The 12,519-nt window shown below is 49.2% G+C and overlaps 2 long non-coding RNA genes across 2 annotated transcripts; one reads left to right on the top strand and one right to left on the bottom strand.

The window, feature by feature from the left end:
- Positions 1-2,269: 2,269 nt before the first annotated feature.
- On the bottom strand, positions 2,270-7,210 carry LOC137148930 (uncharacterized). Its single transcript, XR_010918618.1, has 3 exons — positions 7,077-7,210; positions 6,022-6,123; positions 2,270-3,530 (listed from the first exon to the last, which is right to left on the bottom strand). It is a non-coding gene; the product is annotated as an uncharacterized lncRNA (long non-coding RNA).
- LOC137148931 (uncharacterized) lies at positions 6,322-7,603 on the top strand. Its single transcript, XR_010918619.1, has 2 exons — positions 6,322-6,418; positions 7,219-7,603. It is a non-coding gene; the product is annotated as an uncharacterized lncRNA (long non-coding RNA).
- The last annotated feature ends 4,916 nt before the right edge of the window (positions 7,604-12,519 follow it).

Below are 12,519 nucleotides of genomic sequence, written 5' to 3'. Positions count from 1 at the left end.
GAAAAAGTGAATCGTGCTGCTTAGGAACGTGAGTTCCTTATTTCTCGTCATGTCCGTTGGCCACCCACTACAAAGAGTTGCATTTAAATGTGTTAATAATGAGCTATCAGTTCATGTTGGCAATAGTGCTGGGACAAAAGTTTGAGGACCACTGGGCTAGACAGACAGTTGGAATGATGTGCTCCTGCCCTGTTGTTTCGAATTGTAAAGTCCCCTGAATATCTTATTTCTGTTGATGAAACGCATTCATTTTAAATGTTGCCTTTCTGTGCAGGCACTTAAAGATATCATTTAAACCAACCTCCATCCACTCTCTCCTGTTACATAGGAACATGGGATTTGCCAGCCCACATCACACCAGTGTGATCTAGCTCACTATCTTGTCTCCGACAGTGGCCACTACCAGATGTTTTTGATGAAGGGGAAAGAAAACCCACAGGGAACAATTAAAAAGTCACCTGCTCCAAGGAGAAATTTCTTCCTTACCCCTCTCAGTTAATTCTTAGTGCATTCCCTGAAATATGTTATGTCCCTTATAACATTTTTTTCATCCCATCAAATGTAACTGGGGGTGTTTGCACTATCAATTGAAGTGTCCAATCCTTTTTTGAAGCCTATGAAGCTTCTGCAAAGAAATCCTGGCTCCTCCAAAGACAATGGGATTTTTAACAATGACTTCAGTGGGGCCAGAATTTCACCCCTGGCCTGAATAGTTTCTTGGAGCAGGAAGTTCCTCATTGTTCAGAGCAGGCCTTTGTCGTGAAACTGTGTAACAGACCAGCTTACGGTGACACAATATAAAACATTACCTATGGCACTAGACTGGGAGTCAGGATATTTTGGTGCTAATACTGGGCCTGCCACTGACATCAGGCAAGTCACTTCCCCTCTCCATACCTGTCCCAGGGTGGCTGGACCCTTTAAAGGAAGGAGGTCCAGCGCCTCTGTGCCAGAACAGGTACTCCCAGTTTGGCTGATTAAGAGGATGGGGTGGCTATAATGGCTCAGGGAGAATCAGAGAAGTAGGAGGTCCTTGAAGGGAGCTGTAGGAGGCTCCTGGGTCAGAGGGTGGTTGAAGATCAGCAGAGGGGTTTACGGCTGACCTCCCCAACCTGGACAGCCAGGGTTGGAGAAGGCTGATGGCAGTAGAACAGCACAGGGATTTTCCTGCTGACTTCAAAGCCAGAGAGTTGAAGCTGGAGGGCTGAAGCTAGGGCATCAGTGGAAGGGGTTCCTTGCTGGCTGGCCTGTCCGAGGTGAGAGGTTAACAGAACTGGGGAGTGATGGCTGTTCCCCTGGTGAGGATGATCTCCCAGCAGAGAGGCTAGTGGGGTTCCTATTGGGAAGAGAGGAGCTTCACTCTGGCTGGAAGGCAGTCCTAGCAGGACAGGAGAGGACAGAAGAACCTGGGTATAGTGGATGACACCAGAGTGTGGCACGTGCTACGCTGGTGAGCGAGATAGGGTGGGATTTTAAAGACTATTTCCCTGGGGACTGGGAGTGCGCGTGATAAGTGGACTATGTTTTGGGACTTTTGTTAAGGATTATTTGCACTATGTTTTTATAATAAACTGGTCCACTACTGAGGCAAGAGACCCTGTCATGGAGCCCTTCCGAGAGGGGAATTGGGATGTACCCCTGGTGCTGGAGTTCCTAGCTGCAAGGGGGCACCCAGGGACGAGGGGGAATCATTTACGCCGGTTCCCCTCCCACCCTCTGCCTGTCTTCTTTGTTTAGACTGTCAGCAATTCAGGAGCAGCGGCTATCTCTTGCCATGGGTTTGCACATATAGTAGGACACCATGGGGCCCTAGTCCGGCCTGGGACCTCTATGGCAACTGTAATACAACTAATCTATAATGCAGTGTATGCTCAAAAGGAATAAATGCTCTCAAATGGAATGACAACAAAAGACCTGGTGGTAGAAAAGACCATAAATAAGCAGCACGTTTTCATTCATTCTGATTTTAATCTTTGTTTCTGGTTAAAGTCTGTGTTTGTTGCACAGGAAGGATTCGGACTTGTTCATCTCCACACAAAGGAGTTTGTGAATCTGTCGTCATTGCTCACTGTGACAATACAGGGAGAACTTCCCAGAGGAAAGGAAATGAGATCACCAAAGACCCAGGGCCACATACTCCCATGTAGTTCCCTGTGGCCACCTTGCATGGCACCGTGGCTGTAATCAGGCAGTACGGCTGGTGTCACAATATGGTACTGGGGGACAAAGCAGCACCTGAGTTAGGGGAGCACAGGGATGAGCTGCAAGCTTCCTTTGCACCCATCACAACCCTGCCCTTCCCTCAGTCTGTACACTTTGGCTGTCCTGGAGGATCTGGCCCCAAGAATCCATATTGCTTTCAAAGGGTTCTACGGCTGGAGGTACCTTTCTAGGAATACATTGAGAACATGATTGTGTGGCTGATGTTGATCTCACTCTGGTTTACACACTGTGGCTCAGCTGACTTCCATGGAGGTTTTCCTGATTTACACCCTTACGAGTGAGATCAGAATCAGGCCCTTTTTTGTAGGTTTAGATATACCGGTCACATCAATGTCTTCTGGAAGGCTCCAGATTAATGAAGTTCTCTTGTTATCTGCAGGCAAACCATACTCCATGTCCTCTCTGCTGCCTTACCAAAGACTTTGACACTGATCTCCGGACACAAGATGGGAGTCAGTTTTCCAACTAACTAACTGACTTTGCTGTATGTGGGAGCCCACTAACTTATCAAGGGTGGCATTAACTTTATAATACCAACTAGTGACGTCTTCCCTCCATAGATCAAATTCTGCTCTCTCCTACTCCTGTCTAAATCCAGAGTAACTTCATTGAAATCAATGGCGTTTCACTGCTTTATGACAGTTTCAGAGCCGATTTGTAGCCCTGAAGGCCAGATTCTGTTCTCCATTACACTGGTGTCAATCCAGAGCTACTCTGGTCTACATCCTCAGCTGGGGCAAACCAGAGTAGCTCCAATCAATGGAGGCTCCGCTAATTTACAACAGCCAAGAATCTGACTCCATTAACATCAGTGAAGTTACTCTGGATTTGCACCAGCATACATGAGAGCAGAATTTGGCCCTATATACATATTGACTAAGACTTTGGTTTGTTATTAGACTGATAAAGAGTAACACATTTTCCAAGATGCTCCCTGGCCCACGCAGGCATGGAACACAGAGTGAGTGTTGCAGCCAGCAGCTATAGCAGGTGCTGAGTGTCAGCGGTAATTAGTCTTTCACACTGGGAAATCCTGGTAGCAAAGGGCTAATAAGGAGAATTCATAGTTATACAGATTTATAGAGAGCAAATGCAAGATGGATGTACTGGTGACAACACATTTCCGATCCCCGGGGAACAGGTGCATCAGCTGACCAAGACTCGCGTGGAGTCAGGCTCTAGGGCTTCCAAGGATTGCCCTGAGGCCATCTACCCTCAGGATCTGCAGGGCTGTTCAGGGCCGAGGACCTCATTCCTAGTGACTGGGTCCGTCACTCGGGGGCCTTCTGATACCACTGTGTTTACATCTGAAAACGCAAGCACAACAGAGAAAAGAGGAGGAATCAGCCTTTGCCGGGGGGAGTTAAAAGGCTTTCATCATGCTCTGGACAAAGCTTCACCATCCGCTAGCAAGAAGGCTGCATTCAAAACCTTACAGAAGAAAACTGTGACACAGAACAAGGTAAATCTGAGGTTGTGTTTACGCTTCAAATGCTCCAGCGGCACGCCTGCTGCGCTGCACCTGTGCCGGTGTAGCACTTCAGTGTAGATACTTACTGCAGTGATGGGAGGAGATCTCTCGCTGCTGTAGTTAATCTACCTTCCCTGAGAGGTGGTAGCTAGGAAGAATTCTTCCCTTGAATGAGCACCATCTACACAGGGATTCAGTTCGGCTTAACTATGTCATTCAGGGGTGTGGATTTTTCACACGCCTGAGCGACGTAGCTGTGTCGATCTAATTTTCTAGCGTCAGCGAGCCCTGAAAGAATTAGGCCAGATCTGCATTAGAAAATGTTTTCAGATTGAGCTATATGGGTATCGCTCGGCCAACAAAGCTGCCCAACGTAGGTAAAAAACAAAAAAAGGCTTTTGTTGGTATAGTTTATAGTGGTTCAGTAAGTGACATAAGCTTTACTGCCAACAGTACCTAGGGTAACTGTGTCTACACTAGAGCTTTTGCTGGCATAGAAGTGTCACCCAAAAATCATACCCCCCATCCAAGACAACACGGCTACACTAGCAAAAAACTTCTAGTGCAGACCTGGCCTTTGAGATTCTAGGCCAGCTCCTCAGCTGGTTTTAAATGATCATCCCTCCCCTGAAGTCAATACAGCTTTACACCAGCTGAAGACCTGGCCCTCTCCATCATAATACATTGGTGTAAATTAGTGGAGCTCCAACAGGGAGATGCTGATTTACAGCACCTGAAGATGAGTCTATTACCTTAAAGGGAAGTTTAAATACCACTGCCAAGGCAATTTATCTGACACCTGTTAAATCCCTGCTGTTCCAATTCTTGGCCTCCAGACAGCTCTGCGGCCCCACCCCACCAGGTTTTTAGCAAACCTGTTTAAAACTCTTTGTTCTTCAGTCACACCTAGTTAGCTATGTCCACACAGCTAGGCTGGTCTAGGTGCAGTAGCTGTGGCTACACTCCCTGCTGCTGCATATAGCAATACAGGTTGATATTGACTAGACCTTTCTGGACATTGGTCCAATTGTGGGCTCACTTACCTTAGAGCAAATTGGGACAAACTCCAGCGAGGATCATGGAGTTACACTGGTGTAAAACTGGTGTAAGTGTGAGGCGAATCAGACTCGTTACCTTGACCATGTAAACTCTCCACTCACTGCTTTCTTAGGGCTTGGGCAAATGATTTTGGAGCCCTTCTTTGGAACACACTTCTTGCGTCTCAGTCTCATCAATCTACTAGCCAATTGCTACCGCATTTTAAAATTTAGTCTCAGACCCTGGGGTAGGGGTTAGGACAGCAATTCAGTTAGCCTTATTTTGTCGGAAAGTGATGCAGGCTTGGTATAATCTACAGCAATTTAACAGGAATTGAAAGTGCACGTCTGTCAAGTGACAGCCGTATTTTGTGGCTCCAAGAGCTTATCATAAAGGGGGGAGTGTCCCAGGTGATTCAGTGACTAGTATTGAAGGTATCGAATTGCAGGCAGCTGGGAAAGCCGCCGCCCTCGTGGGTATGGTATGAGCCATCTGCAAAGTCATGCTGACTTCTGTGTTTTAAATAGCTTCCTCTGACTGATGCAGCCCATGGGGGTAGGGGTGAATTTAGCAATGAAAAGCTCTTTGCCGCTGACCCTGGTGTGTGATGACGCAGTTTGGTGTCTAACAGGAAGTCCCCTAGGCAGACCTAGATCTTGGAACTTGCGGGTGCTAAGAGCTTCGACCAGGTATAGCCAGCCTTCCCTGTGCTTGTATCTGAAATAGCTTTGGGCTCAGTTCCAAAAGCCGCGGTTTGCCTGGCTCCTGGAGAAAGGTAAAAAGCCGGGAGCGGTGGGAAAGTAGGAGAAGGAAAGAAAAGGAAACAGCTCTAGCCTCCAAGGGCCCAATTCTGCAGCTCTGACTAGTGCAAAGCTCCCACCTCTCCAGAAGCCTAACAGGCCCTTTAAGAGAGAGCAACGCTGCTTTGCCTGGTGATGGGGTGGAGCGGGGGGGGGGGGGGATTAATGATGCAACACGTCCTGTGTCTCCACTACAGTGGACGGAAGCACCTGGCAGCCGCAAAGGTGAAGCCACACCCATCCCACAGAGTCAGCGTGGTACTGTTGGTCGTGTTACGGTAGCACCCAGGGGCCCTGCCACGCTCGGCACGTTGCAAACATCAGCAGAGGTGCAGTGACTTGCCCCTGGCCATGCAGCAGGAGATCTAGGAAGGGAACCCCAGTCTCCTGAGTCCCAACCTGCTGCACTACACCTCCTTTCGAATCTAGGATGTAGGTCACTCACACGATGGCAATCCGCATGACAGCTGCAGCCGGGTCTTTACTTACTTTGGTTCTGGCTGTGGTCAGCTGGGTGGGCCGGTTTGGTAGGGGGCTCCTCATTTCTCTGGCCACACAGGCTCCCGATCTTCGCTGCCACATACCTGCAGGCTGCAGAGAGAGAGAGAAAAAATTGGTTTCTATTCCTCAAGCTAAGGGCAAATATTTGTAGGCCCCTGTAGGGCATTGGGGGAAAAAAGCTGGGCTGCACAAGGCACTGAGTTGGAAGGGGCATTCACAGGAGAAAATCATCCCCTCTCTGATCTTACCTGATCTAGGGACCCAATGAGTCACCTTCCTACCAGAAGGTCTCAGCCCAACCCTGTCCTGCAAGCATGGGGGAGTCAGGGAGCTGTAACAAAGGATCAGCAAAACATCCAGACTGCAATAGGATCATAGCGTCAAGGTAAAAGTTTGGGGCAAGGACTGTCTATTTGTTCTGTGTTTGTACAGCACCTAGCACCATGGGGGCCTGCTCCAGGGCTGGGGCACCTAGGCACTATGATAATACAAGTCCATCTCCTGTCAGGGTTGGATAAAGAGCCCTTATAGAGAGAGAGATTCAACAGATGCCAGCTCCAGGTTTATTCCATGCAATTCCATTCACTTCAGCAGCATTACTCCTGATTCACAATTCAGGCCTAATGATTTTTTAATCAATGAGCAAAATTTTACTTTACTTCCCTAGCTTGTAACACCAACCCCCGTCCCCGCCCCAGATCCAGATCGACAAAGTGTATGGTTTTACTGTGTGTTGTGGAGAGTCCCAGTGGATATAATTATCCCTCCCTTGCCCTGTGAGGCAGCAGATACTCCAGAAGCCTCCCCTTCGTTCAGGGCTGGGATGCCCCACTATGGAACAGCCCGCCAACAATAAAGACCATGGCCGTGTAAGGAGACAGTTAGCAAAGGCCTGACAATTCAGATGGCATTTCAAAGAATTCACTCATCATCCTTTCTCCCTGCGAAATGGGGCACCAAATCTACTCAGGGAGCGCACATGTATTTACCAGCCAAACATCCCCCTCTGCTCGACCTTGTCTGCATGGAAGAGATTTCCTTACCATTGATAATTACTCAGACCATCTCTCCGGGGGTCCACACGGGCTGTGCTTTCCTGCTGCTCTGCTCTGCTCTGCTCTGCTCTCACAGATTCAGCCGGGCTGTGGTTTGTTTTTTACAACACTATTTCCTCCTCCCTCCCAGGACGTTGCTTCAGTAACAGGAGTCATGTGGCTGGAAGGCCTGAGAGAGTGTTGGGTGATCTTTGCTTTCCTGCCCTCCAGAGAGGATTATGAGGGGTGGAGTTCAGACCTATCCCTGGCTGTGATTTTGATCTAACCTACGTCGGTGTATTGCCCAGTTTATACAGCAGTTGGTTATGCAACGCAGAACGATTGTATCTAAACTGAAGCAGCCATCCCTGGTGTAGCACCACTGACTTAAGTGACGTTACACCACTGATACATTTGGCCCACGCTGTGGGAATTGCTCCAGCTGCCTGAGAGGAATCCAGGAGTTATAACCATGCTTGAGCAATAGCTGACTCCTTAAAAACCGACAGGTATTGTGGGTGGATCCCAGGCTCTGAGCTAAGCCAGAGGATGTGGCCTTGGTGCAGTGTTTCTCTGAACAGATCAGGAGTGATGGGAGAGGAATCCGGATCCTTCCTCTGTGTTCTCCATCCAGTCCGCCCACTTTCCCCCATGTCTCCCACCCAGAGCAAAGATCTATGTGGTGCACATGGACCATGTGTCTGTTCCCCCCACTACCTCCTCCACCCGCACAATCCTATCCCCTCCCTACACCGCTTCCGCTAACCTCAGGGCCCTCTGTACCTGAGGCAGTGAGGGAGATGAGTTTTGCCCCCATGACAGAAGAGAAGCTAAATCTAGCAAGTGGCTCAAATTTCTCTGAGGTAGCCTTCCAGAACTCTGCCCCCACTGGAACTCTGCCCTTCAGCTGAGAGAACAGCCATTTTGTCCTCAAGAGGGTTTTTTTTTTAAGTCCCCCCCCACCCCTTTATTAAACAAGTGTGTGTACAACAACAAGCTTCAGGCAGGGACAACAGGAAAGGCAAGGCAGCGAGCTGGCTGTGGTTTCCTTCCAGCTCCATCAGACGCTGGACAGCGGGTGTATCATTTCTCCGTTCCCATTGCCCCTGGACAGAGTGTTTGTGTTAGACACCCACAGGGAGAGACGGACAGTGCCTGCCGCGCTGACTCAGCAGGATTGCTGCTTTTCACAGAGAGCTTTTCCTCTTGGGAGATGTGCCACTGCTCTGAGGCTGTCGCATCCCTGGCCCATCTCTCTGCAACAGCAGGTCTCACCCCCACCCCAGGCCCGGTGCAGGCGTACTGGGGCTCACAGTCCTGTTGCTGGACAACTCCGGTGCGGTTCTGTTGCTCTAAGAGGAGCAGCTGTTTTGCACTCTTTGCAGCGCGGGCGCTCAGGAACTGCTGCAGACTGTTACTGAGGAGATGCGCATGCTGTGCTCTCTCAGGGAAACGTTGCTTTTGTGCTTTTTTGTTCTTGTTTTCCTTAGTGTAGTCTGAAAGCCTGTGCTCTGCTCTTTGAGTATGGAGAAGCAACTATTCCGCCAACACTCTCTCTCTGTCTTTCGCTCTCTCTGCACCAAGTCTGAGGCTGCATAGGAATTGCCACACTGGATCAGACCCAAGAGCCATCTATCGTAGCATCCTGTCTCCGACAGTGGACGTCACCAAATTCTTCAGAGGAAGGTGTAAGACCCCATCAGAAGGCAGATGTGAGATAACCTGTCTCCCTGTCCCCCACATAGGTCACATTCTGCTCTCTAATATTAGAGATTGGCTTAAACCCTAAAGCACGGGGCTCAGAAAAAAACCAGCCCACGACACAGCGCACAACCATTACCACAACTAACAGTACCTTTACGAGCAGCCTCTCTCAAAGACCAAGAATTAGAGGGATACGAAAAATGATCTCCCCGCCACCAGCCCTTGAGGACTCCCCTCCAGGTCAGTGCTGGGATACGCTGATGTGTGTGTGTTGGGGAAGCTTGCACGGCTGCCGCCTATGTTGTATCTGCTTTGCGGAGACAGAAAGGGCCTCAGCCCACATGACTTGTCAACCTTTCACCTGTGCTAAAGAACTGAAAAGAAGAACCAGGATGATTGCAACCCACACCTTGTGGTCTGGCAGAGAGAGGGATGTAGGAAGAAATACATCCATGTTGAGTCTTTCTCTTGGCAGTCTGATTTGCTCTGGCACTTTGGGGCTGAATATGTTTCTGAGACGATTTTCATTTGGACGCTACTGTGTAAGGCAGGGGAGTCTTGGCTTTTTTTGCATTACTGACACAGCGCTCTAGATGGCGATAGATTAAAGAGAAAGGAGTGAGGCGCCGGCCACTCAACATGATTTAGGGCAGAGAAATTCGCCAAAATCACTGCGTGAACTGAGCAAAGAGGTCATGGGCTACAGCTGGAGAGAAGCCAGTTGTGAAATACCAGAGCCACTGTGCACATCTGGCACTCATTACTTACTCCCATAGTGATGACACAGAGGCATCTGTACTAGTTATAGAACTCTCTGCTGGGCTCATGGTCCATCTTGCATGCTTTTCCTGCTATAGCACTCACCATATTTATTTGCAGAAAGTAAATTTCATCTCCCTTGTGCCATTTCATGTTCCCCATTCTGAAAATGTGGTGACTATGCAAACGTGACAGCTTCTTAATCAACAGAACTGCTCCCTGTGCATATTCAGAGTCCAGCCTACTGATTTGAGTGACAAAAAATACATTTTTACTATTTTTTTTTTTTACTCCTGCTAGCTATACAGAGCAAGCCAGTGAAGAGAGAGAGAGCTGGATTCTGTCCCATCCCATGCATCATCAACTGCAGCATTTGCCGAATTCCACTTACAGAATCTGGATTACGTATTGATGCCACTTCATGAGCCCAGAAGAATCCAGCTTGACTTTCAGATCCCAGGGTGGATTTCCAGTGATTAGTTAGGAAAATAACTCTCAAATTTTTAACTGAGCAAGTTTTACTTGGTGCCTCTAAAGGACAATACGTACAGTATGGAAACCAACGATGCCATTTTTTAAAGAGTCACTTTCTAGAGAATAATCACGTTTTGCATCTGATTCTCCTCCCATTCACCTTGGTGTAAATCAGGATTAACTTCATTGAAGCCAATGGACATATTGTGGTGTAAAATTAGTCTGAGAGGAGAATCAGACCCTTGATCTTTATTCCCTTTAATGTTCCTTTGTTCTTTAAGGGGCAAAGATTCTTATATACTTCAAAACCCACTCTTAGAAATATTGGTCGACAACCTATTCTTTGGAAAGGATTGTCCAGGCCAGATCCTCATAAATCCAGCCAGCTCAGCTGAATCAATGGACCTCTAGCCCTGTGTGCATGTGCTGCTACTGCAGTAGATGCGTTTTTGAGTCATCAGGCTATGCACCTGCCAGTAGAATCTGGTTCCTATGCCTTTGCCTAATTAGTTTCCTATAATCTCTTGCTGTTTCACTGCTATTGGTGTGGCTCCAATGGGAGCGAGGCAGGCCATTTGTTCAGTTTGAAGCCGGAGAGTCCTGCTTTCCCGTGGTTTGTTCCCAGACCGGTTCTGAGACAAAACCAGACGCGGTGTCTGGTATCATGCACAGGGGATGCCTTCTTGAACAGCTCGCCACTCCCCCTCCCCCCCCCCCATCAGCATTGTGCTCACACGTGCACCGAGTATGCAAGATCAAACCGTCAGAGGCAGGATCATGCAGGCATGGGCGGGGCCACATTCCCAGAAACACTAGCATGTCTGCTGTTCTGGGGGTGCCTCAGTGGCCTTCCTGGAAGGAGCGTTAGCATCTGCAGGATGCTGCCAGCATTTTAATTACCGTGTTATCTAGCCTTGCTCAGTGCCTGTTTCCAGCACAGTTTCCATGACCGGCTATGGCCAAGGGTTGTTTTTCTCCCAGTGGTTATGGTATAAAATTAGCAGACAAGGCTTTCCAAGAGAGGCCCCGCACCTGGCATGGAGACCCCACACAGGGCCACCTCAAGAACTCAGGGCCAGATTTCCAAATGCTCTTGCCCCAGAATGGGGGTACAAGGACCTCAGCACCCAGCAGCTCCCACTTCACACTCATGGCTGGATTTTCCGACGTGCTGAGCCAATTATTTCGGTGCTGGAGTGGGAGATCTGGCCTTTAAAAATGTCTTGATTCTACTAAGCAGGAAGTAGAGGCAACATCTAAATCGTCAATCAGCGTCCCACAGCAGAGGAGCTACCAGGGCAGCATGGCAGGGAAGGAGGCTGCAGCCCCCACCCCGTGGGCATTTAGGTGTATTTGTGGCACCTTTTCATACACGGCTGGAGAGCCAGCCTGCCCCGCACTCAGCCGGCAGCGGTGGCTCCTGGTCCCTAGCTCCGGGCATTGTGACAAGGCATTGTGAGTAGCGCTACAAACCTGTGTGCCACGCTGCAGTGCACTTGCTCAGATGGACAGAGCAGCAGCCGGGCCAAACCTGAATGGTGCTGTGACCTGCACCCAAGCATAATCTTTTCAGGCCCAGAACAAACTTGTAACATGGGCTCCCACCCACACACACGGGGGTTGCAGCCTGGCCCCTGGAAAAGTGTACTCTTTTTCCTCCCCCCTCCCCCCCATGTGGGGTCCCTGGCTGTGACATCATGTGCTAGGTTGCAATGCTTGGATCGGGAAGCCAGGCCCAGTCCTGTGGGACAGGAGCCGCTGCTGCAGGTGAGTGCAGGATGGGCTCGCTCCCCAGCTCCCCTCTGCATGGGGCCGGGATTTCGATAGTAGTGCCGGAGCAACGGGTGCTGCTGGGGGTGACGGGTGCCCCCTTGGGTGGGTGAGGAGGTGACAGTGCAGTGGAGAAGGAGTGCACTGATTGAATAGAGAGGTACCACCAATGACTCCTCACCCCCTCTGGTTGCAAAACCTGGCTCCAGCATTGGTATCTCCAGTGTGGCCGACTCTCATGATTTTTGTCTTGAGTCTCACGATAATTATTGTTTTCTTTAAAGCCCCAGCTCCTGGAGTCAAGTGGAGATGTGATGATTTCAGCCTTCGATCTTAGAGAAAAAGTAAGTTTCTAGCTCTCATGGCTGTGGAGAAAGCTTCAAAATGTGACACCACCCCCCCTCCCCCCCCGTGCACCTTACATGCTCAAAAAGCAGAAGGCAAATTAAAAGAACACCAAATCTATTATGTTTACATAATCGCAGGATTTTAAAGCCAAGCTCGTGATTTTTGGTGAGCCTGAATCACGATTTTTGAACATTTGGGGTTGGCAATACGGTGTCTCATCTACTGGGAGGAGTAAGCAGGGACTTAGGCAGGGATGTAAGTTTGATTGCCCAAAGGCACTCGTAAGCTAATTAAATATACTGCGAGACAGACTTTTTTCAAGGCATTTTCAGTCTCACTGGAGGCAGAAAATGTCAGAAATCCCACGGGAAAGCACTTTTTCTCATGAGCTTTCCAG

This window comes from Emydura macquarii, unplaced genomic scaffold (assembly GCF_026122565.2).
Source record: "Emydura macquarii macquarii isolate MOO-44397 ecotype Brisbane River unplaced genomic scaffold, CSIRO-AGI_Emac_v2 contig_691, whole genome shotgun sequence".
NCBI classification, from domain to species: Eukaryota; Metazoa; Chordata; order Testudines; family Chelidae; genus Emydura; species Emydura macquarii.
This window is presented reverse-complemented; position numbering and strand designations above follow the sequence as displayed.